At 29.6% G+C, this 26,947-nt stretch overlaps 1 long non-coding RNA gene across 1 annotated transcript in view; it reads right to left on the reverse strand.

Moving 5' to 3' along the window:
- Positions 1-298: 298 nt before the first annotated feature.
- The window catches only part of LOC122272008 (uncharacterized), a 131,924-nt gene continuing 105,275 nt past the window's right edge, over positions 299-26,947 (reverse strand). The window contains exon 4 of the long non-coding RNA XR_015434806.1: positions 299-438. This is a non-coding gene — a long non-coding RNA (uncharacterized LOC122272008). The remainder of the gene's footprint in view (positions 439-26,947) is intronic.

Consider the following 26,947-nt stretch of genomic DNA (forward strand, 5'->3'; position numbering starts at 1 on the left):
GGCGAGAAACCATGAAAACCTGGGCGAGCCCATTGTAATACATAGAGGGTGGTCATAATGTAATGGCTCTTCGGTATATATAAGCATTGCAGCTAAGGTTTTATAAGAGAATACTTAATGATTTTAAAATAATGAAAGGCACCTATGAGGGCATTTTTATTATCAAAGAAACATAATTTCAGTTAAAAAAAGAAGCAATAATCAAAATCCATACAGAAGTTTTTCTTGATATATTTGTAAATATCTAAACATTAAGAATAATTTTCGACACAGTTTTCTAATCACAGATCTTCTTTTTCCGGGAAGTAAATGTAAACATTATCTATCAATGATTCAATTGGGGGTGTTACAACAAATGGAACATTTTAATCTGCCAAATTACTGCATTCAACAGCCAACCATAATAGTACCATTCCGTAGTAAGACTGTAACTGAATCCTAAAAAATAAAAATGCTTCGTCAACGACTTACTAAGCAGCCTGTGCGCAAACAGAACATCCAAAGGATGGGGAGATTTCTCTTAAAGATCCGGCCAATAAACACTTCAAAATTATAAAAATCAAACACATAAATGACAAGTTCACAAAATTTAATAATTTTTTTTTTTAAAGATCAGGGTGGACTTTAAAAAAAATCCTTCCAGGAACGTGGGGTCTATCGTTGAATCGGGTCTTCAATCTAGGAGTCGTTAAAAAAAATGTTTGTCTTGCAAAATACGCGGAAGCTAAAAAAAAAGGTACTTTATAACAGTATTTTTTTTTTTTTTTTTTGAATATACAATATAAAACAGCGCGAAATAAATAAAGCAAGTTTACACGTATTGCTAAATATTTTAACGATAAATTTAATTTTTTAAGTACAAAATTTTTTTTATAGTATTTTTACTAAGGCTTTTTAAATACATTACAAAATATATCGTGTAAGCAATATAGAAGAAAATTCATGTATACTTAGGTAAAAAAAATTAAAAAAAATTTTTTTACAGCAAAAGCACTAATGAATCATTTAAAGCTTGTAATTAAGTTTGATTTTATATTAAAAGTAATAGTTAAATTGATATTTAAGATCAAATAATTTTTTTAATTAAATCAGAAGGGAAAGAAAAATGAGAGCAATTAAAAATCCCCCAGACAATTTTTTTCAGATATGTTTATCAAATTAAAACCGGCTGATGTTGACTCATTGCCAAATTACCTGCCTTCCATTTACAACTGAATTTCCTTCTAGTTAGATCTCTGCAAACATTTGACTTTATCCAGAATAATAAAAGAAAAGGGAGATAGATGACAAATAGAATAATCTTTATGTGGGCCAAGACATATAATAAATATAATAAAGATAATATAATAAATGTCCTCCCCCTTTTTTTAATCCTTTTCTTATTCTTTTAATTTAACACGCATAAAAAAAGTGTACTTAGCGATTAAACTGAAGAAATTAAGCGTTTGTTGATGCAATGAATCAAACGATTTCTTTACGGGAAAAAAAATGGCTGACAAAAAATGTCGCTTGGATGAGCAATACGTTCCAAGGATTAGATTTATTTTAAGTAAACCAATGGTTGGGGAAAGAGAGGTTCATGTAAATAAAAGCGAATAAGTAAAACGAAACAGAAGAGACATGATTAGTAGGAACAATGGAATATTACAAACGAAATTAAAGAACATCACTAATATTCTAAACCAGTGATGGGCAAACTTTTTTTGGTCGAGGGTAAAAAACCGTTTGGTGGGCTAAGTAAAAACTTCTAAATTAAAAAAACGATTTAAAAGTTTTAATTTAAATCTTGAATGAAATTGCGATTTCAGTTTTGAAAGTTCCTTATATTGAGGATCGGAGTGAGATGTACGTATTTTAAGGAACAAGGCTAAATGCTTGTCTGTTAGTCTACTTCTGAAATGATTTTTTCCTAAGGTTCATAGTTGAAAACACTTGTTCACATACATAAGATGAAGCAAACATAGCACCTATTTTTTGAGCGTGAGAATCGTGCAAAATTTAAATTGTGCAATTTCTAGATGCAATGGCATCGATTCTGGAAGTCACCGTTTTTCAAGATAAGCTTACAGCCTCAAAATTATTTTTCATGTATGGACATAAAACATCGCAAATTTGGAGCATACACTGTTTAACAAACTCCCCATCATCGACAGTTTTATTATTTTTAGTAATATTGTATGCTACAATGTAACTTGCATGCGTGTAGGTCCTACACTGTAAAAAATTCCGGATGGAATTACTGTACCGGCACTTTGGGTACATCATGAGTTAAATCCATTTTTACTATAAAGGTATTGTAACATAATTTTTACAGCAATATGTATTTAATTAGTGTGATTCAGTGATTTTACAGTAATTATTACCATAAAAATAATGAAATATCAGACTTTTTGCTGTGCATCTTGTTCCGAAGTAGAGGCACACTAAGTGACGGTATTAAGATTTCATGATCAACTCTGGCCTCATGATAGACATGGCTACAATACCTGTCTTTGCAGTTCGATGTGCAGCTCCAAGGGCTAACAGAAATTGATACTATTTATTTTCAATATTTTAATTATATATATATATATATATATATATATATATATATATATATATATATATATATATATATATATATATATATATATATATATATATATATATATATATATATATATATATATATATATATATATATATATATATATATATATATATATATATATATATATATATATATATATATATATATATATATATATATATATATATATCAGGGTTTAAGCTGAGTCTAAAAATTCATTAGCAAAAAAGCTAAAATCTGAAAAAAAGTTTTAGCAAAATGCTAAAATGCCATTAGGCTTATAAAATTACTTTATATCAAACAAGTACTGTAAGTTATCTGACAAAAAATAGCTTAATGTACAAGAATATCAAAAAGAATACCTATAACAAAAAAAATCACATTTATTATTTATCAAAACATTTTGGTTTATAATTAACAATCTTCCTTTCTTTCATGTTTGCCCATTTTACAAATGCTTCTTGAAAGTTAAATGCACTTTCAGGGCCCTCAATATTAATCATTAACAAATTGTTTACATGGTTGATTAACAACCTGTTTCGAATATTAGTTTTAATCAAATTAAGGCAGCTAAAGCTCCTTTCACAGTCAACAGTGTGCATTGGTATTGTTGCACAATACTCTATAACAGAAGTTATTAATGGGTACTGTTCAGACACATCATTGGTATATAAAAATAAAAGTAATTCATTAAATGACATGTTTTTACATCGTTGCATTAAGATGTGCTTAAATAATCCCCATTCACAAAGTAATTCAGTTTCTGTAAACTGAAAATCTTTTCTGGGAGATTCCGAAAACAAATTGAAAATGCAACGGATTTCCTTTACACCATAATGCTGTAATTCTTCCGAACTATGGGGCATCCTGCTAGGTATAAATATATAAATATATTGAACATTTCGATTTTATCCAAATCTCCCAATCTATCAGTAATATTTTCAATGATACAGTTTAAAAAATTGTGCATCAAATTACAGAATCTTTCCCTCTGTTTCAGTCCATCTAAAATTATATGGCCCTGAAACTCAAATTTTTCACTTTCCTTCTTAGGCACAACATCTAAAAAACTCATATAATGAGTGCCGGTGCCATTTTTTATTTCTTCTAAACTTGAAATACAAGCCTTCACACTTGATTGAACATATTCAAAATTTAAATTAGATTTTTGAAATATGAGGCTTAATTTATTAATGTTGAACATGATATCATTCATGATGGCAGTGGTTGCTAAAAACAAAAAAGTAGTTATATATTTTAACAACCCTTGAACAACAGGACGTTTGTCTTCCATTAAAACACTAACAAGAGCTTGCCAGTTGCAATCCAGAGTTGTAACTGAATTAATGGAATTTAGTAAAATCCTTTAGCAAAATTGCGAAAATGCTTTGTTGAATTTTAGCATTTTTGAGGGGTCTTTTCGCATTTTGCGAAAAAAGCTACAGTAGCGGAAACCCTGATATATATATATATATATATATATATATATATATATATATATATATATATATATATATATATATATATATATATATATATATATATATATATATATATATATATATATATATATTAAATTGCAAACAAACTATGACAGGAAAGTAACCCTGATATAATTTGTTTGCAATTTTATATCTAGAAAAAAAAATATATCGGCATTTGAAGCTCCATTGTTAACTCTAAATAGGTCATTTTTATATAAATTTGAAAATACCTATCTAGGTACTAATACTAGGTAGTACAAAATTAGCTATGAAAAGTTTCTCACGTGATCCTTACGCAGATTCTTCAGAAATTTGGCTCCACATCTAGGAATTCATCGCTTAAATTTTACAATTGAAGTTTTTGTTTAGATTAAGGTATTAACAGATTCGTTTTGAGCAAGTTGAGTTTTATTGAATGGTATCTACTATCGACAATGTCAACCTTCATCTATGATTTCTGTAGTGGTAGACGTACGACACTGTTAAAGCAAGGTTTTCGACTATCTACGTAAAGCTGTTTTTAATCTTTATTCTACTAATTTTATTAAATTATTTATCAACAATAAAGTTGTTCTTGATAGACAGCAGTTTTGAACATCAAGAATGTTTCATTTTTGCTTTAATCATGTTAGACTCCTTTATTTTCATTTGTTCGGCAGCCTTGATGAAACCTAGCATTACAAATAAGCTTTTTTTTTTTTTTTTTTTTTTTGTTGAAAACTATATTATTTTTTATTTATTCAGAAAACCTTTAGTTTTATGAGTTAAAGAAATGTATAAGTATTTTCAAAAGAATCAATGTAATATTAAAAAAAAATGGATAAATATGACAACAGAAGCTGAAGTCTTTAGGGGGTACCAGTTCCGGAAGTCATAAGAGCAAAACCTTTTCTACCGAGAGAGCACGACAAAAGTTGCTCTCGAAAATTGAAATAAATATAAAACCTTTGGGGGTACCAAAGGTTTTATGTTTATTTCAATTTAGTTATGCCTCGCAGTCAGTGGGATAATTTGGTAAAAGGATTTTTGTTTCAAGCAAGCTCTTGTGCGTACTATTCTTATGTATTTGTTTTTATTCCTTTGCATTTGCTTTATGTATTTTATATTTTATATTGAATTCTCTTCCTGGACTTTGGCAAAACCATTGGGGTACAGAGAGAACAATTTTAGACTTTTGTCGTGCTCTCTCGATAGAAAAGGCTTTGCTTTTATGACTTCCGGAGCTTGTACCCCCTGAAGACTTCAGCTTCGGTTGTCATATTTATCCGTTTTTTTTCATATTTCATTGTTTATTTTGTTTCAATTCCTTTCGGTTCTCTGCTGCTTAGGGCGTTTTTCCATTGGAAGTATTATTTTTAATTGCTTTTAGTTTTTTGAATTCTTTTTTTAATAAGTATTTTCAAAGCACTGTTTAATTTAATTTACACTATATTCAATTTAAATATGCAAAATACGAATTTTTCAAAAATTCGTTCAGAGGTGCCTCTCTTCAATAACATCTCAATAAATCTGCACATAGAATATCTGTGATTATTGTTACCGTTCTTGAATCATGTACACTCTCTAAATAGTGTTCTTGGAACACCATATTAGAGAATAAAAAGTTTTTGTTTAGAAATACGGTGTTTTTAGAAGCATAAATAAATGTTCTAAAGGTCTCTTCGTTATTACGTTAATTACATTGTATATTGCACCGTAATAAAGATACGAAATGTAATGGAAGCATTTAAGATATAAGAATTAATAGTTAAGATATAATAGCGTATCCCACATCCGATTTTAGTGAAGCTTGGTTATTTTTTGATTAATTTATTGTGTTCCTATATACAATTAGACATTCATTATTTTTAAAAAATATATATACACTGGTGTAAGAAATTAAAAGGATTTGCAGACTGCTTTGCTTTGTCTCTTCGTTATTACGTTAATTACATTGTATATTGCACCGTAATAAAGATACGAAATGTAATGGAAGCATTTAAGATATAATAATTAATAGTTAAGATATAATAGCGTATCCCACATCCGATTTTAGGGAAGCTTGGTTATTTTTTGATTAATTTATTGTGTTCCTATATACAATTAGACATTCATTATTTTTAAAAAATATATATACACTGGTGTAAGAAATTAAAAGGATTTGCAGACTGCTTTGCTTTGTCTCTTCGTTATTACGGTAATTACATTGTATATTGCACCGTAATAAAGATACGAAATGTAATGGAAGCATTTAAGATATAATAATTAATAGTTAAGATATAATAGCGTATCCCACATCCGATTTTAGGGAAGCTTAGTTATTTTTTGATTAATTTATTGTGTTCCTATATACAATTAGACATTCATTATTTTTAAAAAATATATATACACTGGTGTAAGAAATTAAAAGGATTTGCAGACTGCTTTGCTTTGTCTCTTCGTTATTACGTTAATTACATTGTATATTGCACCGTAATAAAGATACGAAATGTAATGGAAGCATTTAAGATATAATAATTAATAGTTAAGATATAATAGCGTATCCCACATCCGATTTTAGTGAAGCTTGGTTATTTTTTTGATTAATTTATTGTGTTCCTATATACAATTAGACATTCATTATTTTTAAAAAATATATATACACTGGTGTAAGAAATTAAAAGGATTTGCAGACTGCTTTGCTTTGTCTCTTCGTTATTACGTTAATTACATTGTATATTGCACCGTAATAAAGATACGAAATGTAATGGAAGCATTTAAGATATAATAATTAATAGTTAAGATATAATAGCGTATCCCACATCCGATTTTAGTGAAGCTTGGTTATTTTTTTGATTAATTTATTGTGTTCCTATATACAATTAGACATTCATTATTTTTAAAAATATATATACACTGGTGTAAGAAATTAAAAGGATTTGCAGACTGCTTTGCTTTGTCTCTTCGTTATTACGTTAATTACATTGTATATTGCACCGTAATAAAGATACGAAATGTAATGGAAGCATTTAAGATATAATAATTAATAGTTAAGATATAATAGCGTATCCCACATCCGATTTTAGTGAAGCTTGGTTATTTTTTTGATTAATTTATTGTGTTCCTATATACAATTAGACATTCATTATTTTTAAAAATATATATACACTGGTGTAAGAAATTAAAAGGATTTGCAGACTGCTTTGCTTTGTCTCTTTGTTATTACGTTAATTACATTGTATATTGCACCGTAATAAAGATACGAAATGTAATGGAAGCATTTAAGATATAAGAATTAATAGTTAAGATATAATAGCGTATCCCACATCCGATTTTAGTGAAGCTTGGTTATTTTTTTGATTAATTTATTGTGTTCCTATATACAATTAGACATTCATTATTTTTAAAAAATATATATACACTGGTGTAAGAAATTAAAAGGATTTGCAGACTGCTTTGCTTTGTCTCTTCGTTATTACGTTAATTACATTGTATATTGCACCGTAATAAAGATACGAAATGTAATGGAAGCATTTAAGATATAAGAATTAATAGTTAAGATATAATAGCGTATCCCACATCCGATTTTAGTGAAGCTTGGTTATTTTTTGATTAATTTATTGTGTTCCTATATACAATTAGACATTCATTATTTTTAAAAATATATATACACTGGTGTAAGAAATTAAAAGGATTTGCAGACTGCTTTGCTTTGTCTCTTCGTTATTACGTTAATTACATTGTATATTGCACCGTAATAAAGATACGAAATGTAATGGAAGCATTTAAGATAGAAGAATTAATAGTTAAGATATAATAGCGTATCCCACATCCGATTTTAGTGAAGCTTGGTTATTTTTTGATTAATTTATTGTGTTCCTATATACAATTAGACATTCATTATTTTTAAAAAATATATATACACTGGTGTAAGAAATTAAAAGGATTTGCAGACTGCTTTGCTTTGTCTCTTCGTTATTACGTTAATTACATTGTATATTGCACCGTAATAAAGATACGAAATGTAATGGAAGCATTTAAGATATAATAATTAATAGTTAAGATATAATAGCGTATCCCACATCCGATTTTAGTGAAGCTTGGTTATTTTTTGATTAATTTATTGTGTTCCTATATACAATTAGACATTCATTATTTTTAAAAAATATATATACACTGGTGTAAGAAATTAAAAGGATTTGCAGACTGCTTTGCTTTGTCTCTTCGTTATTACGTTAATTACATTGTATATTGCACCGTAATAAAGATACGAAATGTAATGGAAGCATTTAAGATATAATAATTAATAGCGTATCCCACATCCGATTTTAGTGAAGCTTGGTTATTTTTTTGATTAATTTATTGTGTTCCTATATACAATTAGACATTCATTATTTTTAAAAAATATATATACACTGGTGTAAGAAATTAAAAGGATTTGCAGACTGCTTTGCTTTGTCTCTTCGTTATTACGTTAATTACATTGTATATTGCACCGTAATAAAGATACGAAATGTAATGGAAGCATTTAAGATATAAGAATTAATAGCGTATCCCACATCCGATTTTAGTGAAGCTTGGTTATTTTTTTGATTAATTTATTGTGTTCCTATATACAATTAGACATTCATTATTTTTAAAAATATATATATATACACTGGCGTAAGAAATTAAGAGAATTTGCAGACTGGGTCGATTATCTCTAGAGAACTACTGCACAGATTTCAATGAAATTTGATATTCATTACAATTAACCATTCAACAGTTGTAATACACACTCATGATTGCGCGTAACACTCGTTGAAGTCGGAAGGTATGAAATTGCCACATGAAATAATAAACTGCTTTATTTAAAGTATGAAATCACGCTGCAAAGGCCTGTAGTATATCTGTAAGAGGGGATTAACCCATTTTTTTGTTTATTCTGCAACCGCTGTTTCATACCTTCCGACTCCAACGAATGTTACGTACCATCATGCGTGTGTATTACAATTGTTGAATTTTTATTTGTTTTGTATTGTATCAATGTATGTACATATCAAATTTCATTAAAATTGGTCCAGTAGTTCTTGAGATAATCGGTCTGCAAGTTCTCTTAATTTCTTACACCAGTATATATATATATATATATATATATATATATATATATATATATATATATATATATATATATATATATATATATATATATATATATATATATATATATATATATATATATATATGATGCCATGAATAACCGAAGTCTAGGGAATGCCGACTTTCTCCGGTGAATGTCCGAAATATTTCTTAGATCCGATTTGATATTAATTTATTCGTTGATATTATTATATTAATTTGATATTTCAACATCTGCTGACGATTCATTGAGATAAACATTACTGCTCGGAGTATCGGTTAAATGCACACATAATAAATACATACAGCGTTAAATGCATACCGGGCAGTGGCATTTAACTTTAAGAAAAGTGGAGGGTATACCGGGCAAATGCATACCGAGCAGTGGCATTTACCTATCAACAATCACCGGTGGAAGTCAACAACCACCCGTTTCTGCCACTCACAGTGACATATATTTATAAAATTGTTACATAATTTATGTTACAGAAGCATTTCCCATTCTCCCTTTTCTGGAAGTCAAATGCCATACTAAAATTAAAATATTTTAATAGCAGTAGCACGTTGACCAAAGTTATTAAAGCCATTTCTTGAAAGAAAAGCAAAAATTAGTGTGGAGCGACGATATTAAAATTCCTGCAGCGTCAGTTAAGGAGTTGATGATTTAAATTGGTCTTAATCAATGATTATTTCTGTTGATATTGGATGGGTGTTAAACAAACTGGATCCCTTTTCTTGAATTCCAATCTACATAGAACTTAAGAGCAAACTGAGCGTTTAAATATTCCTTCAGACGAATTACCATAAATGATATGCTTTTAGGGATTCTTTTGATTTTAAATTACGCAATTTAATAAACGCGTGTTCCTGATAAACATTTTATAAAACCTTTTAAAGTGTCGCAATTAAGAGCAATAGTGCGATACTTAATTAGTGCGTTTCTGGGGGCATAGTGAAAGATTTTGAAATAGGTATTTCTTTTACACTTTCAAACGTACCATTTTGTTTTAATAACAGTGAATTGGCTTTCCTAAAGGAAATATTGGTTAACAAAATAACTTTAATTAAATATGCACAAAATTGCTAATCAGTTTTGGTAACCATTAAAAATGTCTTTAAAATAATTGTCACATTTCGGCTAAAAATGTTCTGATAATCAATACAACTTTCATTGAGAGTGCAATTGTTATACAGTCAAACCCCGCTATAGCGAACCTTCAAGGGACATAAGTTTCGGTTCACTATAACCGAGACTTCGTTATATGCGTTCCGCAAACCATTTTAACTAATGGTTCCAAACTTCCCCCTTTTATTACAGATTATTTAAATAAAAGGGGAATAAAATGAAATACAGAAATAACTGAAAACATAAAACGCAGTAACAAAATATTTATTAAAATTTATTTTTATTAATCTTCGTCTTGCGTTAAAAAAAAAAATTAGCAATCTTTATCTGATGAGCAATCCTCTTCATCAGACATGGAAACACTTCCCGAGTCTCCGATAATTTTTACTTAATTTATATTATTCCGCTTTTCAAAACTGTCTGATCAGCGATTCGAGCACACAAAAGTAGTCTCACCAAATCTCTCAGCAAATTCATCGGCTTTGACTTGAAGCATTTGTCCAGATACTGGAAGATTGCGGCTTCTTTGAATGTTGAACCAATTCAATAATGCTGTTCAATAATGAAGCAAACAAGAAAAATGCTTATTGCCACGTTTCATACTATAGATGGTTTTAAAAATCGGTATATGTATTTATTTTGAAGTGGAAATTTCAAAAATATTGCCCAAAAAAATGAAGAAAATAAATCAGTCGAAGACAGAAAAAAGTTAATAATATCCAACTTCCTCTCTTTTTTTGGTTCACTATATCCACAAAAAATAATATTATGCGTGTGTAGCAAGGCACGGGAGCGAACATTTCGTTCACTATATCCGGGAGTTCACTATAAACCGTGTTCACTATAGCGGGGTTTGACTGTATTTTTATTTTAAAATGATACAATGTATACTAAGCTACAGAACCTTTTTCACGAAGGATTTTTTATTAATCAGTTAATAAATTCTAACAGGTCTAAGACAAATTGATGATGAAAATGATGAACCAATAGACAGGATTGTTAAGCAATGCGAATAAGGGGGCGTATTAAATCGAGGTTTCATTTTGTCATTATAAAAGCCCCTTTTAATCAGAGTTTTTGGAGTTTAGTTTATTAAAAAACATATATTGTTACAGCAATAAGCAATGAACACGTGACCGATGATAATCGCTTATTCCTTTGACAATTAGTTTCGTTAGCTAATGCATATATTCATAGATAATATTTCTTTTTTAAAGCTAACGTTAAATAATATGATTAAATTAATTGTCTAGAATGTTTTTCTATTCCTCTGTTCAGGGGGCTAGGAAGAGGTTCCTAACACCCCTAAGACAAAATGCAAAAGACTCCTTTCGAAAAAAAAAAACACACAGTCCCTCATGACTATAAAATAGTGCCCATCTCCCATAACTATAAATTTTCATGAGAAAGAACTTAGGTTTAAATAATCAGCACTCCCTGTTGGAAATAGTTACGGAAAACTATTCGTACGTAAGCAGATTTATTAGTTTCTTATTTTTTTTATTTTTATTCATTTGCTTTGATTCTTTTTTTTTTCTCAAGTGTCATTTTATAACTTTTGTCTCCAAAAAGGCATGAACATATTAGAAGATAAAAATAAAAAAAATTCTCCTAAACACCTCTATTTGTTACCCCAGAAAAAGAGTTCAAATCTGTTGTTGTTGTAGTTACACATGTTATCTAGAGGAAGGGGGAAAAACAAAGAGGGGGGGGGCGTAAAGAGAAATTTAAGTCACTTTTGTTGGAAGACATCTTTTAGAAAGAAGGGGGAAAAAAGGGGATTTTTTTTTCCTTTTCTGTTCCTGAGGCGAAGATTTCCACCACACATGGAATTGACGCTTCTTGACATGGTTGGCATAGCAACCATCAAGTTCTTTGTTTGAGAGAAAATTTCTTGCCAAAAAAATCTTCCCATTAAAGTAGATGAAGTTAAAAAAAAAGATTCTTCAACCTACCGTGATATATATGTTAGCGTTAAAGTGTATTATTCAGTTATTTCATAGAATAACTATGTTTTTCATGAAATACCTAGTGAAGTCAGTTAAAGTATATAACAGATGAAAAATTTCATGCTTTACCTGGTCATTCTACGAAATAACTAGTTATTCTCTGAAATAACTAGTTAGTCTATGAAATAACTAGTTATTCTGCGAAATAACTAGTTATTCCATGAAATAACTAGTTATTCTGTGAAATAACTAGTTATTCTATGAAATAACTAGTTAGTCTATGAAATAGCTAGTTATTCTGTGAAATAACTAGTTATTCTCTGAAATAACTAGTTATTCTATGAAATAACTAGTTAGTCTATGAAATAACTAGTTATTCTGTGAAATAACTAGTTATGAAATAACTAGTTAGTCTATGAAATAACTAGTTATTCCGTGAAATAACTAGTTATGAAATATTACTAGTTATAACTAGTTATGAAATAACTAGTTATTCTGTGAAATAACTAGTTAGTCTATTAAATAACTAGTTATTCTGTGAAATAACTAGTTATGAAATATTACTAGGTATGACTAGTTATGAAATAACTAGTTATTCTGTGAAATAACTAGTTATTCTGTGAAATAACTAGTTATTCTGTGAAATAACTAGTTATTCTGTGAAATAACTAGTTATTCCATGAAATAACTAGTTAGTCTATGAAATAACTAATGATAGACCGTCAAAGGGAGAAAGAAACAATCAGAGAAAATTTCTTGCCAAAAAAATCTTCCCATTAAAGTAGACGAAGATAAAAAATAGATTCTTCAACCAACCGTGAATGGTCTATCATTAGAATTATTACCGTTAAAGTATATAATTCTAATGATAGACCATTAAATGTACTAATGATAGACCGTAAAGTACTAATGATAGACTGTTAAAAGGAAAAATAAACAATTTCAAAGTTATTTTAGAAATTAATTGATCATAAATAGCTAAAATGTCTCGAAAAATATATTTTGTCTCTATTGCCACTGATTAATTGATAAAGAATAAGGAAAAACAAATGATGTTACTTATTATTGCTAATATTACTAACTACGTTTAGAAGCTAAGGAATGAAGTTTACACACACCAACATTGCAAAAGCAGCTGTAAGCTGTTCAAAACAGACTAAAAGCAGCTAGTACTGGTTCAAAAAATTTAGAGTGCCGTATTTCATCGTTATTCTATAGAATACCTAGTTAAATCGTGGAATTGAATAATTTTATGTACTTTAACTGATTTGTCTAATTGTCTTGTTATTTTATGAAATAATGGATTTCACACTTCAATTATGTGACACATATATTTATAATCATTTTCAATTTCATTTTTTAATCTATCACTTATAAAAAGCAAGTAATTTCGCAAAATAGAGCAATGTTTGAAATAATCGTAAAGTGATAAGTATGTTGATAATTATCAATGATTGATAGACATAGCAACAAAACTGAATATCAAAGGGGGAGAAAGGTTTTTGTCCATGAAAGCTGATTCCGAGAAAAAATGGATTTTAAGGTTTTCAGGAACAGCTTTTCCCAGCACGGCCTACATTAACTCTCGGAGTATACTAAATTAGTATACTTTGTGTATATTAACTCTCGGAGAGAACCAATATTAAACGTTATTGATTTGTTTAATTTTTGTCATCGTCAAAATGTATCAGATGGCGATCTAATCGTAATTTTTGTGAAAAATAGGGGCATAAACCTTCCTTCCCCATTAATCTTCAATTATCAAAGAAAAATTTGCACTTTTGATTTACTATATTTTTCTAAAAATCGCATTTGGTAATGAGTTTTGCTTTTTAAACGTTTGTTTAAACTTAGGTAGGTAATCGAAGCGTTTATGTTTTAAGATGAAAGACACTGACACAAAAACTTAAATTTTTGCAAAATTCATTATTTTGTCGAAATAGATAAAAAAAAAATTTACGAATTTATGAACATATTATCAACCTATGCATAACGGTGGAGATGGAATTATGGTCTGGGGCTGTTTCTTCTGGTATGAACTAAAAACCCTTTTGTATAAGTGTATGGCCTAGGACTCTTTTGGGAAATGTCGCCTACGTTGTAACAGTACGTGTTGATCTAAGTTGTGAGATCCACCATACAATAAAATGAACTATCCTGTCTAGAGCCAGAATCTTAATAAGAATAGAATTAATCTTCTTATGTTATTCCTCTTCTGAATATCCTTTTCTTAATTTATTATTCTAATCGAAGCACTTTCTCACACTTTTAAATTCACATCCTAAATCTATTTTTGGCGCAAGCATGCATTAATTAAAAATAAAACTTTTTCCCCTTTACTCTTTGTGGGAATCGCGCGACCTATTAATGAACCAATTAAAATTTTTAAGCTTTCCCCTATTCCCTAAAACGAAGCATTTTACGGATTTACTTTGCAAGATTTTTCCCTAGCATATAACGAAAAGCACAACATTTCATGACCACTTTTGCTCCCTGTAATAATTAATAAATAAATTTTGTACCCTCCTTCCGTGTTCCTGTTTTGATCCTTTCATTCGGCAACGACGTTATATATAGTCGGACCTCTATTTAACGAAGTGTCGCTGAATCCCGGTAATAAGTTCGTTATATCGAAAATTCGTTAAATAGAAAATCCCATTCTGAAATACTTAAACATCACAAAACAGGTTTTAAATTCATAAACACTAGACATAAATAAAATAGCAATTGATACACCTTTATCTTGCAAACTAGTATCTACTATTTATTTCATAAATCTTAACCATAAAAGAAATTATCCAGTGTTACACTGTCATGCTACATACATTTTCGACTAAAAAAAAGCTACATTTATGAATAAAATTATAGCTGCATTTATTATAAAAGTTTTTTTTAAACATATATCACCACATGCGTTCTTGAGTTTAATTGCTACTGATAAAATCTGTTAATTTTGTCTGAGTTTTTCGTTTGAAATGCAAACGAAGTGGAAAAGGGAATTTACTGCTTTCTCTAACAGTTAAGTGGCTTCGAAAATCAGTTCAAGGTCATTTCCCCCATGAAATACGTTAACAAGTTTGAAATATTCTGAAATATTTTGGGAAATAGGGAACGTGTGCTTTTTATCAAATTTAAAAAATGTTTATTCAAAGTTTATTATTGAATCGAAATTATTGTACACCGCTCTGGAAAATCATCAACATTCATTCATTATTTTTGAGTTAAAATTTTCAAAAGTGGTTTTAGTAAGTAATTTTTAAAAAAAATTGCCAAAGAACGAAAAAAATTGGAAATTTAACTCCAGTATAAAGACTTTTTGAATTGTTTTAGTGAACAAATAGGAATGAAAACGCATTCATGCTTAACAAATTAACAGTAATGAATTTGTTTCTTTTCGCGATAATTTGTCAACTGACAACAATTTTTAATACCATAGAAGTTTTTTTGTTTTAGCCTGAAGAATTTAGTTTTAACGGAATTTTTTTTTCCCCAATGGTTTTTCTAAAATACACGTTTTCAGCGAGCCGCAAACTTAAATTAATTACAAAAAACTAACACTTTCAACGAGAGATATATCTTATAACTAAATAAAAAAGTTTTTAAGTGTCATTATTAATTAAAACAGTAACATATAAATGCTAAAAAGATTTCAAATGGATAATTATGTAGTTTTTTTATTTTCGTCTCGTTGCCTGTAACGCTGCAGATGGAAGCAACATTTAAACTTATTCGTTTTGTCTATACATCAAGTAGCGTGCGATGAATTTTTTTTTTTTTTTATCTTTCCCTCCGCCCACTTCAAAATAAAAAATAAATAAATATCTTCATTTAATTTTGTTTTAAGATTGTAAAACAACGTCAAAAATACGACGGTTTTTTTTTCATTATTTATTTACCCTCACATCTATTTCTTTTTATGTATTTATTTATTTGTTTATTATTTTTTTCTGAATAGAAAAGGGGACTATTTTTTGCGCAAGATTCGTAATGTTTCGCTAAATGAGGGTAAAAAAATATATTGCTGTTGTTCTTTGTTACAGTTTTTTTTTTTTTTTTTTTTTTTTTTTTTTTTTTACTTTTAAAGGCGGCAGATTATACTTCTTAATTAAACGCCATAAACGTAACTCATAATTAACTGGTATACGTTTTATTTTTTTCTAGAAGTTAATGAAAAAAAATTTAATTTGAACAAATAGACCTTTCCTTTTCGTTGGAGTCTCACAGGAGTGAACATAGAACTTTTCCATCAGAAATGCTACATTGCGGTTTTTTATTTTAAGGTGAAAGTTTTTTTTTAAAAAAAAATGATAATATCTATTTGAAATAATTTAAAATGCTTTTTTAGCAACAACTAATTATTCAAAGATATTGTGACTTTTTTTTAAAGGAATTATGATCTACTAGGAGGCTCCGCCCCCTGCTCGCTAACGCTCGCCAACCCCCGAGAATTGCTACGCAATCCTATGTGGTTCACGCCGTGAACCATGGCTCGCTCGCCAATGAACACAATGTTCTAGCACAAAGACATAGTATATTATCATCAAAGACATAGTATTTTATCATCAAAGGCGTAGTATTGTACTTATGTAGAAGAATTCTACCAATGTTCTTATTGGCTTTTAAAAAAGTATATTAGCTATTTAGATTGTACATGGTGAAAAAATCAAAACATTATCTATATGAGAAACATATTAGCAAAATAAATTATCAAATATTGCAGTTACTCACCTAAATTCAAGTAAATGTGTATAATAAATTAGTTAATGCTAGAAATTCTGAAAGTTTTAGAAAAAAAAATTATTATTTAAAAATATAAACTTTAAACCCTAACTTTTCCTTGTGAGATAATAACCCTTAAAAAGTCTTTCATTTTCAAGAACACAAAAATTTGTTTTATCGCCAAATGAAATATTTTTTGGTGATCAGCATCAATTTCTATATTAATTAACATTTGTGATAAAGTATATAACATATTAGAACAAAATAAGCAATTAAATTTTTTCCAAAAAGCAAAAAACATCTAAGAAATTAACACTAAGCATTTAGGATTACTTTGAAAACACAATTATAGATTTGGCATCTTGGAGCAATTACTGAAAGGCTGTCAAATGACTTGACTCTTGACAGGTCAACATAAAGTTGTCCATGACTAAAAACTTGTTTAGTCAATACTAAACTGATTTTCTCAAAAGTCTGACCTTGTGACTTATTTATAGTCATGGAGAAGGCCAGCCTAATTAATTCCTAATTGAGTTTAAACTAAATATTATCATGTTTTTAGGGCATGAATCTGAATTTAACAACCTGATAATGCTCACTCTGGTTATTGTTTCCGTTTTTAAAAGCGTTATATGTTCAGCCACGTCATGTGACATTTGCCATGTGACATTTTTAGCAGCAATCATTGGTCGATTTTCTAACGTTGCCATTCGGGGAGTTGTAATGAGGCTTTTTTTTGGTGCCGTGTAAAAGAAATATATATATAGATTAGAATTATGAATTACCTGTTCTCATTTCAACTACAAATTCTTTATTTTCAATATTTTAAAAATACTTAAAACTATTTCCGTATATAATAGAAGAAACAAAGCCTCAACTTTTTCGATACACTTTACAGTTGCTTTAAAACATAATAATAATAAAATTTTCTTATTATCGTTTTATAAATAAATTAAGGAATTTCTTAGCGAATGCGGCAAATCAATGGAGTGGCTATCGTTTCTTTGACACTTCACACTTGGTTAGCCTAAAGACCTGTTTAAACGATCCAATTTCTTGGACAGAGATTGATTGATATTGATGGAAACTCGTTTTGCTTTGAGCTTGGATCGTGTAAACAATGATCCAAGTACTTGGTCCAACTTCTTGGACGATAGTAGAGCATGTTCTACTTTCCAGTAAAGTTTTTTCTCCCTTAACCAATCAGCGTCTTAGGTTTCATGACGTCCACAAGCAGGCAGCCAATTATGTCATTTTGTTGTCTGTTTTCATATATTTTAGTCCAAACAAATTGATCTTAGCAGTTTATTTGTGTCATTATGATTTTATTTGAATTTATTTAGTAATTCTAAACTTATGTAAGTATTATTTTATAGTGCTGAATATGAACAATGCGCATGCGCAAGTTTTTCTTTCGACGAATCAGTGACATTCAAGAACTTGGATAGTGTCGATGAATCATCCAATTTCTTGGACAGAGAAATCCCTCCAATTTCTCGGATTCGAGAACTTGGACCGTGTAAACAGGCCTTTAAAGTTGCTTATTGATGGTTGTTTGAATATAAACAACAAGCTTCCTAAACCGGAAGAAATTTCAAAAACTTCCACTGTATCCCTCCGCTTATGTTAGGCTTACGAGGCGATGTTTAAACGGGCTTAACATTCTTGGAAGTTTTATAATTGTGATTTGTGTTTAAATTTACGAGTAATTTTACCATTCATTTCTCACATAAGTCAACAAAGAAAAGTTTCATTTTAGTTACTTTTTATTAAATAATTAAAAAAATTTCTTCCATACGAAACTAAAATTAATTAATGAATTAATATCAGAAAAAATTGCATTAACATCAAAGTGTCATCCACTAGAAGTTTAAAAAAAAATGTATTTGAATTTGAGTGGATGAATAAAAAGTATTTTATTAACGATTGAAAATTTGAACAAAATGATAGGGAGAGCGTGAACTAATAGTAGGAATTGAAAAAAAAGAGTGTAATGTTAGCCAGGTTTTGAGTGTTATACCTTGTTTAGCTATATATGTGTAGAATAGCACCGTTTGTTATTTTTGTGGGTAGCATCATAGAAAGCTTGTGGAGTTTTCCGAATTCATTTGTTGTTTGTTTCGTTGAAAGTTAAGACTGAAATAACGCGTTATATTGAAAACACTACAAGTATAACAACATTGAATGGTGCGTTTGTTAAATCATAGGCGTAATCAGTCGGAAGTAGTATCCAGGGAATCTTAGGTCGAAATTTAAGCCCTAGCGCCATCTGAACTTAGCTCTACACGGTCGACCACCCTACACTCATTTGCTTCGAAGCGATTGATACTATATAGATTTAGATCTACACGTATAGATTTATGGATATGAAAGCCACAGATTATAATCTTTACCAAACATTATAAATTAATGATTATATTGCATTAAATTTTTCTAAGATTACAATTCACCATCTATCCTAAAAAAGATTTTAAAAAAAAAAAAAAAAAAAAAAAAAAAAAACATACCGGAAGTTTTGAGGTCATCTTTTGACGTCATAGCATTGACATGACTATTTCTTTTCTTTTCTTTCCGGGTTTGTTTATATATACTCGAAATAATCAGCTGTTCTGAATTTTAATTTCGTGTCTTGTTTTAGTGAAAAAGTGTGTTCTTCGTATTTTAAAATATCTAATGTTGTTGTTGACGTATGCCTGTTTAGGCAGACGGAGTGCGATTGTTCTTATTTTCCAGTGGCGCCATCTATGGCCAATAATTCGACTTCTGCCACACCGTACGTCACACAGATCGTAAATTTGGCCTGAATCAGAGAACTATCGATCTCCTATTCAGTACCCCCAGAGGTATTGATTTGTTATGGGAACATGGAGGACTTTTGCGACTCGACAGATTTAATGTGCACCAGTCACTTTACTTCACAAGGAGTCTTCGGCCGGTGGGGTTCGAACCCACGAACTCTCGGTCATGGGCCCAGCACCCTACCGATTCCCGGCCAAAATATCTAATGAAGATATGAAAAAGAAGTACTTTGGGAAATTATCCTATATTGATACAAAATTACCTGATCCTTGAGATGCGGATTTACGCAATTTAGTTGACACCGGAAGAAATTCTTCTACCGGAAGTTGAAACCCCTACAAATACTGCCCCCTATCGTAGAGAAAATGAAACACGATGGGGAATTAGGTGAATAGAACTCAAATTCTTATAAAAGCATGCTTGAGTTTTGACTCATGCGAACCATAACAACCTCAAATTTTCACTACTATTAGCAATGTGTTTTTGAATTACTACATTTTTTAATCGTAATTGGGTCGCTTACAAGCAAGATGATGTGTTGATGCCTGAGCTAAGTTTCTCCACATAAGTTAGAATGTTAATTAACTTGAAGTTAATTAAATACAGTGCTGTAGATTTATTATTTGTTTATGCATTTTATTGTAACCTTGATATATTTTTGTTTTGCGTACCTGGCAACTTCAATGCATAATTAGTTTGTTTATGTTTCGCACGGCTTCATGCCTGTCTTTATGTTATGTAAGAAATATGTTACGAAAGAATTGAAATCTTCGTGATAGAATCTTTGTGTAAGAATATAGAATTATTCATTCAAGAGAATTGATACTTTACGAGCTTGGCTTACTCGAAATAGAGTGGAAAGGACAGTTGCTAACGTAAACAAATGTCACGTTTCAAGAACCAATCCGGATCGAGATACCCAGACTAGATCACTTGAAGGTATCCCATTGTGGAAATGGAAGCACATTTTATTTCCGATGTCGGAAGAAAAATATTTTCGATTTTCTTCGTCTTCAATCTTCGTATTGAAATTGATAGCAAAAAAAATGTCGCTCAATAATTAAACAGCAAAAAAAAAAAAAAAAAACATTGATTATCCCGTCATCTAAGAATCTAATAAAATTTTTACACGGTTAAAGAAAAAAGTAATTGAAGTATGTTAAAAAAATTAAGACAAAGAATATGCTAGTAAGTAATTTTAAAATCGATTGAACAATTCAAATTTAATGCAAAATTAAAAATCAGTGACTGATTGATCAATCTATACATAATAATAAACGCGGCTGTGTGTGTGTGTGTCTGTAATCACAATATATCGCCCCAGAAGCCTCGCCCAGGCACGAAACTCGGCACATAATCGTGTTTTGACATAATGAAGAAGTATTTTTTTTCTTTTTCAAAAATTTGGATTAGTTTCTTAGTTATCAGTCATTTTGTAAGAAAATCTATGCTTTTTCGTCTTCAAAGAGCCATATTAAAGAAACTATTTAAAAATACATATACTTTTCTCCACTCTTATAAATGTATGCTAATGCGAGCCTTACAAATGAAATTTTAATTTCGAAAACTTAAACCAATAATATACGAAGGAATTAATAATATAATTGTAAGGTTCGCATTAGTTTACATTTATCAAAGTGGATAAAACTTTAACTTTTGTACTAAAAATGTGGCAACATATTAGATACGTAAATAGAACGCTACGCTTTGATATATTTATCGCTGTTCATAATTGTTATAATAAGTTTTTCTTCTTCTTTCCACGCTCTTTTTTTTTCTTAAGCGAAGACGATAAGGGAAAATTATACTTGAGGATGCCCCTTGGCGAAATTGGTGACTTATGTTTGGCGCTATTCCTGTTTGCGCGGAACACCGTGGTAACAGAAATAACGGCCAAAACATAATGATATTTCAAAAAACATTGGAAAATTTCAACAAAACATCGGATAAAGCTTGCAATGAACCCAATGTAAGCAAAATTAATAAATCCAATAAAAAGGATTTTGAATCGAAGCAAAAATTAATGGAGTAGGTGCAGAAAGAAAAGGAAAAAAAAACAACTCACTTCTTCATTAAGCTTGAATATACTCAGATTTACGTGCACAGAATTATCTAATAACAGTTAGATACTGTCTAAATTTATCGTGAATAGAATCTGTGTACCTCCATCGTCACATAAATTCGGCGAAATATGAATCGAAAATGGCGTTTGTGGTACCGAACTGGTGATGACATTTTTTTATAAAGTCCCTTTTTATGACTGCCCACATACCTTCGATCTTATTGACCAGAAGTAAAAGTAACCTTACCAGCCGGTATCTAACGAAGAACTAATGGACCTCTGAAATTACGTATACCGTTGAACATTAATAACGCTAAAATCTAAACCGTTGAGAATCACGATTGGGTTTCAACATCGCCCAGCTTGGCGATCAACCGCGATCACAACTTGGCGAGAATCAAGGGGCACCCTCAAATATAGTCTACCCGACGTTAATTTTTGTAGCGATATAGAAATAGAAATAATTGATACCATAAAAAAATTATAGAGAAATAGATACCATAAAAAATTAATTCGTTTTCGTGTTCTTTTCATGTATTTAAAGCAACTTTTGTATGCTTTTACAATTTCTGAGGCCTTTTTTTAAGAAAAAAAAACAAGTCTCCACCTGATAGTTATATTATAGGTTAGGTTACCATAGCAAAGTTACATCTTCAAACATCCTCAAGAGCTATAACACATCTGCAGCAGAACTGGATATGAAGACAAAATTGCAGGACAGAAACACTTTAATTGTCCACTAATCTTCAGATTTCCTTCTATGTTTTAAAAAACTTTATTTGTGGAAACCTTTAGCGTGGCGGACAGCTGGCCGCCTTAGGCGGCTAGTCTTCAATAAATGTGACCTAGGGTATACAGCTTATCAATTGAGCCGCTCAGAAGCCAATGCGGTTAAGTCCATTTTTTGATATTTTCTGATTTTTGGAAATTTTGATGAAATAAATAATAATTTTCTTAGTTATTAAAGGATTTACTCGTTGGTTACTTTTTTCTAGGTTAGACAGCCCTTTTTTTAATAGCTTCTGAATATATTGTATAATAATTTCAGAAGCCATTGTGAATAAGTCCACCTTTTATCAATATTTTTTTACATAAACTTTGAAATAAAAATAAAATTCTTCTTCTTCTTTCGATATTTGTTGGTAACAGTAAAAAACAAGAAATTCAAAATAACAGGGTTGCCAGACGTAGTATTTTTAATACTACGGTAGTATTTTTTCACCAAAATATTTTTCGTAGTATTTTTTTAAAATGTGGTATTTTTTTTTAATTTATTTTATTTTCATTTCCTAAAACAGAGAAAAGTGCCACTCTAGTTTTGAAGTAAAAAACAATTTTTGAAATAATCCAACAGTTTATTTTCTATTAGTCTCTGTATCTAGTGATGATTGAGAAAAATAAAAGTTCGTTTATACTAGTAGACTAGTAGACATAAATTTCTTATCTTTTTCAGCTGCCAAAAGGTATAAGTCCTAAAATTTTTAAGATGCTGCCATTATTTCAATAAATACTTACGTTTTTATTTACACATCCTGTACATATCTTGTTTTTTTGCAGAGTTTACACCTCGAAAAAAGACTTTATACACTTTTCTAATTAAATTAATAAACCAAGAATTTTAAAAATTAATGTAGCAAAAAACATTAATTTTCTCAATAGTTGTGTTTTGGACTTAACCGCATTGGCTTCTGAGCGACTCAATTAGCCTTAATGTGTTTTTCTACATGATAAATGCATTTTAAATTAAAAAAATTATCCAGAACTCTACTAATATCGTTCTCCTCCTTTAAATAAAATTATTATAATTATTATTATTATTTATGCAGTTTTTCTTTTGCTCACTTCCGTTTAACAACTCCATCGATTGCTTTGCAATCATTACTGTTTTTTGAGGACAGACACTGGTCTAATTACACTGGTGTATTCATATACAGTGGTGCAAGAAATTAAGAGAATTTGCAGACTTGGTCGATAATCTCTAGAACTACTGGACTGATTCTCATGAAATTTTATAAATTCATGAAAATCAGGATAAATTTTTAATCTGGATAATTAAAAAAATTATCCGGAACTCTACAAATATCGTTCTCCTCCTTTAAATAAAATTATTATAATTATTATTATTATTTATGCAGTTTTTCTTTTGCTCACTTCCGTTTAACAACTCTATCGATTGCTTTGCAATCATTACTGTTTTTTGAGGACAGACAAATTCATATATTAGTCTAATTACACTGCTGTATTCATATACAGTGGTGTAAGAAATTAAGAGAATTTGCAGACTTGGTCGATAATCTCTAGAACTACTGGACTGATTTTCAAGAAATTTAATAAATTCATGAAAATCAGGATAAATTTTTAATCTGGATAATTAAAAAAATTATCCAGAACTCTACAAATATCGTTCTCCTCCTTTAAATAAAATTATTATAATTATTATTATTATTTATGCAGTTTTTCTTTTGCTCACTTCCGTTTAACAACTCCATCGATTGCTTTGCAATCATTACTGTTTTTTGAGGACAGACAAATTCATATATTAGTCTAATTACACTGCTGTATTCATATACAGTGGTGTAAGAAATTAAGAGAATTTGCAGACTTGGTCGATAATCTCTAGAACTACTGGACTGATTTTCAAGAAATTTAATAAATTCATGAAAATCAGGATAAATTTTTAATCTGGATAATTAAAAAAATTATCCAGAACTCTACAAATATCGTTCTCCTCCTTTAAATAAAATTATTATAATTATTATTATTATTTATGCAGTTTTTCTTTTGCTCACTTCCGTTTAACAACTCTATCGATTGCTTTGCAATCATTACTGTTTTTTGAGGACAGACAAATTCATATATTAGTCTAATTACACTGGTGTATTCATATACAGTGGTGTAAGAAATTAAGAGAATTTGCAGACTTGGTCGATAATCTCTAGAACTACTGGACTGATTTTCAAGAAATTTAATAAATTCATGAAAATCAGGATAAATTTTTAATCTGGATAATTAAAAAAATTATCCAGAACTCTACAAATATCGTTCTCCTCCTTTAAATAAAATTATTATAATTATTATTATTATTTATGCAGTTTTTCTTTTGCTCACTTCCGTTTAACAACTCCATCGATTGCTTTGCAATCATTACTGTTTTTTGAGGACAGACACTGGTCTAATTACACTGGTGTATTCATATACAGTGGTGCAAGAAATTAAGAGAATTTGCAGACTTGGTCGATAATCTCTAGAACTACTGGACTGATTTTCATGAAATTTGATATGTACTTACATTGATACAATACAAAACAAATAAGCATTCAACAATTGTAATACACACTCATGATCATGCTTAACACTCGTTGGAGTAGGAAGGTATGGAACAGCAGTTGCAGAATAAACAAAAATATGTGTCAATAGGGGGTATGGTCCCCTCTTACAGACATACAGGTCTTCCAGCGTGATTTCATACTTCAAATAAAGCAGTTTAACATTTCCTGTGATGGCAATTTCATATCTTCCGACTCCAACGAGGGTTACACTCGATCATGCGTGTGTATTTACATTTGTTCAGGGCCGGATTAACCTATAGGCACACTAGGCACGTGCCTAGGGCCTACGAAATTCAGGGGCCTACGAAAAACTTGGGAGAAAAAAATTTAAAGAAAAAAAAAAAATCAAACTTAGTGGAATCAGAAAAACAGTTTTGTTTTTCTGATTCCACTGCGTTTGATTTTTTTTTCTTTTCACGATAAATTTCGCACTCAATAAATTCTTTTTATTCATAAATTTTATCATTAGGTTTTTTTTTTTTTTTTTTAAATTTCGTTGATCTTGCCTTGTTCCGGGTTTTAATATTTATGCTAGTGCCTTTTTTAACTATCGTTTCGGTTCGATAATTTTCAAGTGTTTTGATTTAGATTAATAAGTTTTCCTTTTATTTTATTGTCCCCCCCCCCCGTTTAATTAGGTATGAGATATATTGCGTTATTTAATCATTGGTTTTGTTTATATAAGTTAATTTAGGAATTGTAATTATTTTTAAAAAATAAATATGAGAATTTTGTATTTTTTAAACTTGTTTTTCTTGTCTAAACTTGTAAATTTTTTATTCTTTTAAATGTTATATTTTTACCATTTTTTTTTTCTCTTTAAAGTTAGGAGTACCTTTCTTTTTTCTCTTACTTTATGCATTACACTTGTCGGTATTGCAGATAAATTTCGATAAACAAATTCGTAAATTAAAATCCATATTAATAAAAGTGTAAAAAAAAAATTATGCAAGAAAATTTCAGCATATATTTTGAAAAGAGGGGAGGAGTGGAGGAAGGAGGGGAGGGCCCAAAAACGGCTATGCCTAGGGCCTACGAGAGGTATAATCCGGCTCTGTGCCTAGGGCCTACGAAAGGTATAATCCGGCTCTGTGCCTAGGGCCTACGAATGGTATAATCCGGCTCTGCATTTGTTGAATGGTAATTTGTTTTGTATTGTATCAATGTATTGCATATCAAATTTCATTAAAATAGGTCCTGTAGTTCTGGAGATAATCGACCAAGTCTTCAAATTCTCTTAATTTCTTACACCAGTGCATTTTGCTTGGTTATTATTACAACTTGACCCAAAAACTTGTTTTTTATTCTTTCTTTCTTTATTTTCTTAAATTTTCATTTGCTAACTGTTTTATAGATTTATTAGCAATAGTGAAAAATAATGCAAATCGTAATATCACTTTGTAATTTTGAAAGAATTTATTGTGGAACAATTATTTTTATTGCATTAAGTTGACTCAACACAGTTTTACATGAAATATTATTAAAAAAAAAAACTTTTGTGAAAAACTAAATAGAACTTATTCTCCGTTTTGTGATTGTAAAATGATAATTTGTTTAGTATAAAATTACTATAATAAGATTACTATAATAAGTACTTTATAACGTAAAGAAATATCACTTTAATTTTGAATTCGATATTATTTTTTATTTTAAAAAATACGTAACAAAAATAGAGTACCAGCTGGCTACCCGTTCTTCGTACGGGGTTAAAAAACAATCTATATGGTAGTATTAAACAACACTGCAAAATTGAGAGACCAACTCAATGAATGGAGCTAAAATAATTACATTTTTTTATTTATTGCATTTTGTCCTTCCCGGTGGCTTATTTTAT

The sequence above is a fragment of the Parasteatoda tepidariorum genome, chromosome 6 (assembly GCF_982258835.1).
Source record: "Parasteatoda tepidariorum strain Cologne lab strain chromosome 6, Ptep-v5.0, whole genome shotgun sequence".
NCBI lineage: Eukaryota > Metazoa > Arthropoda > Arachnida > Araneae > Theridiidae > Parasteatoda > Parasteatoda tepidariorum.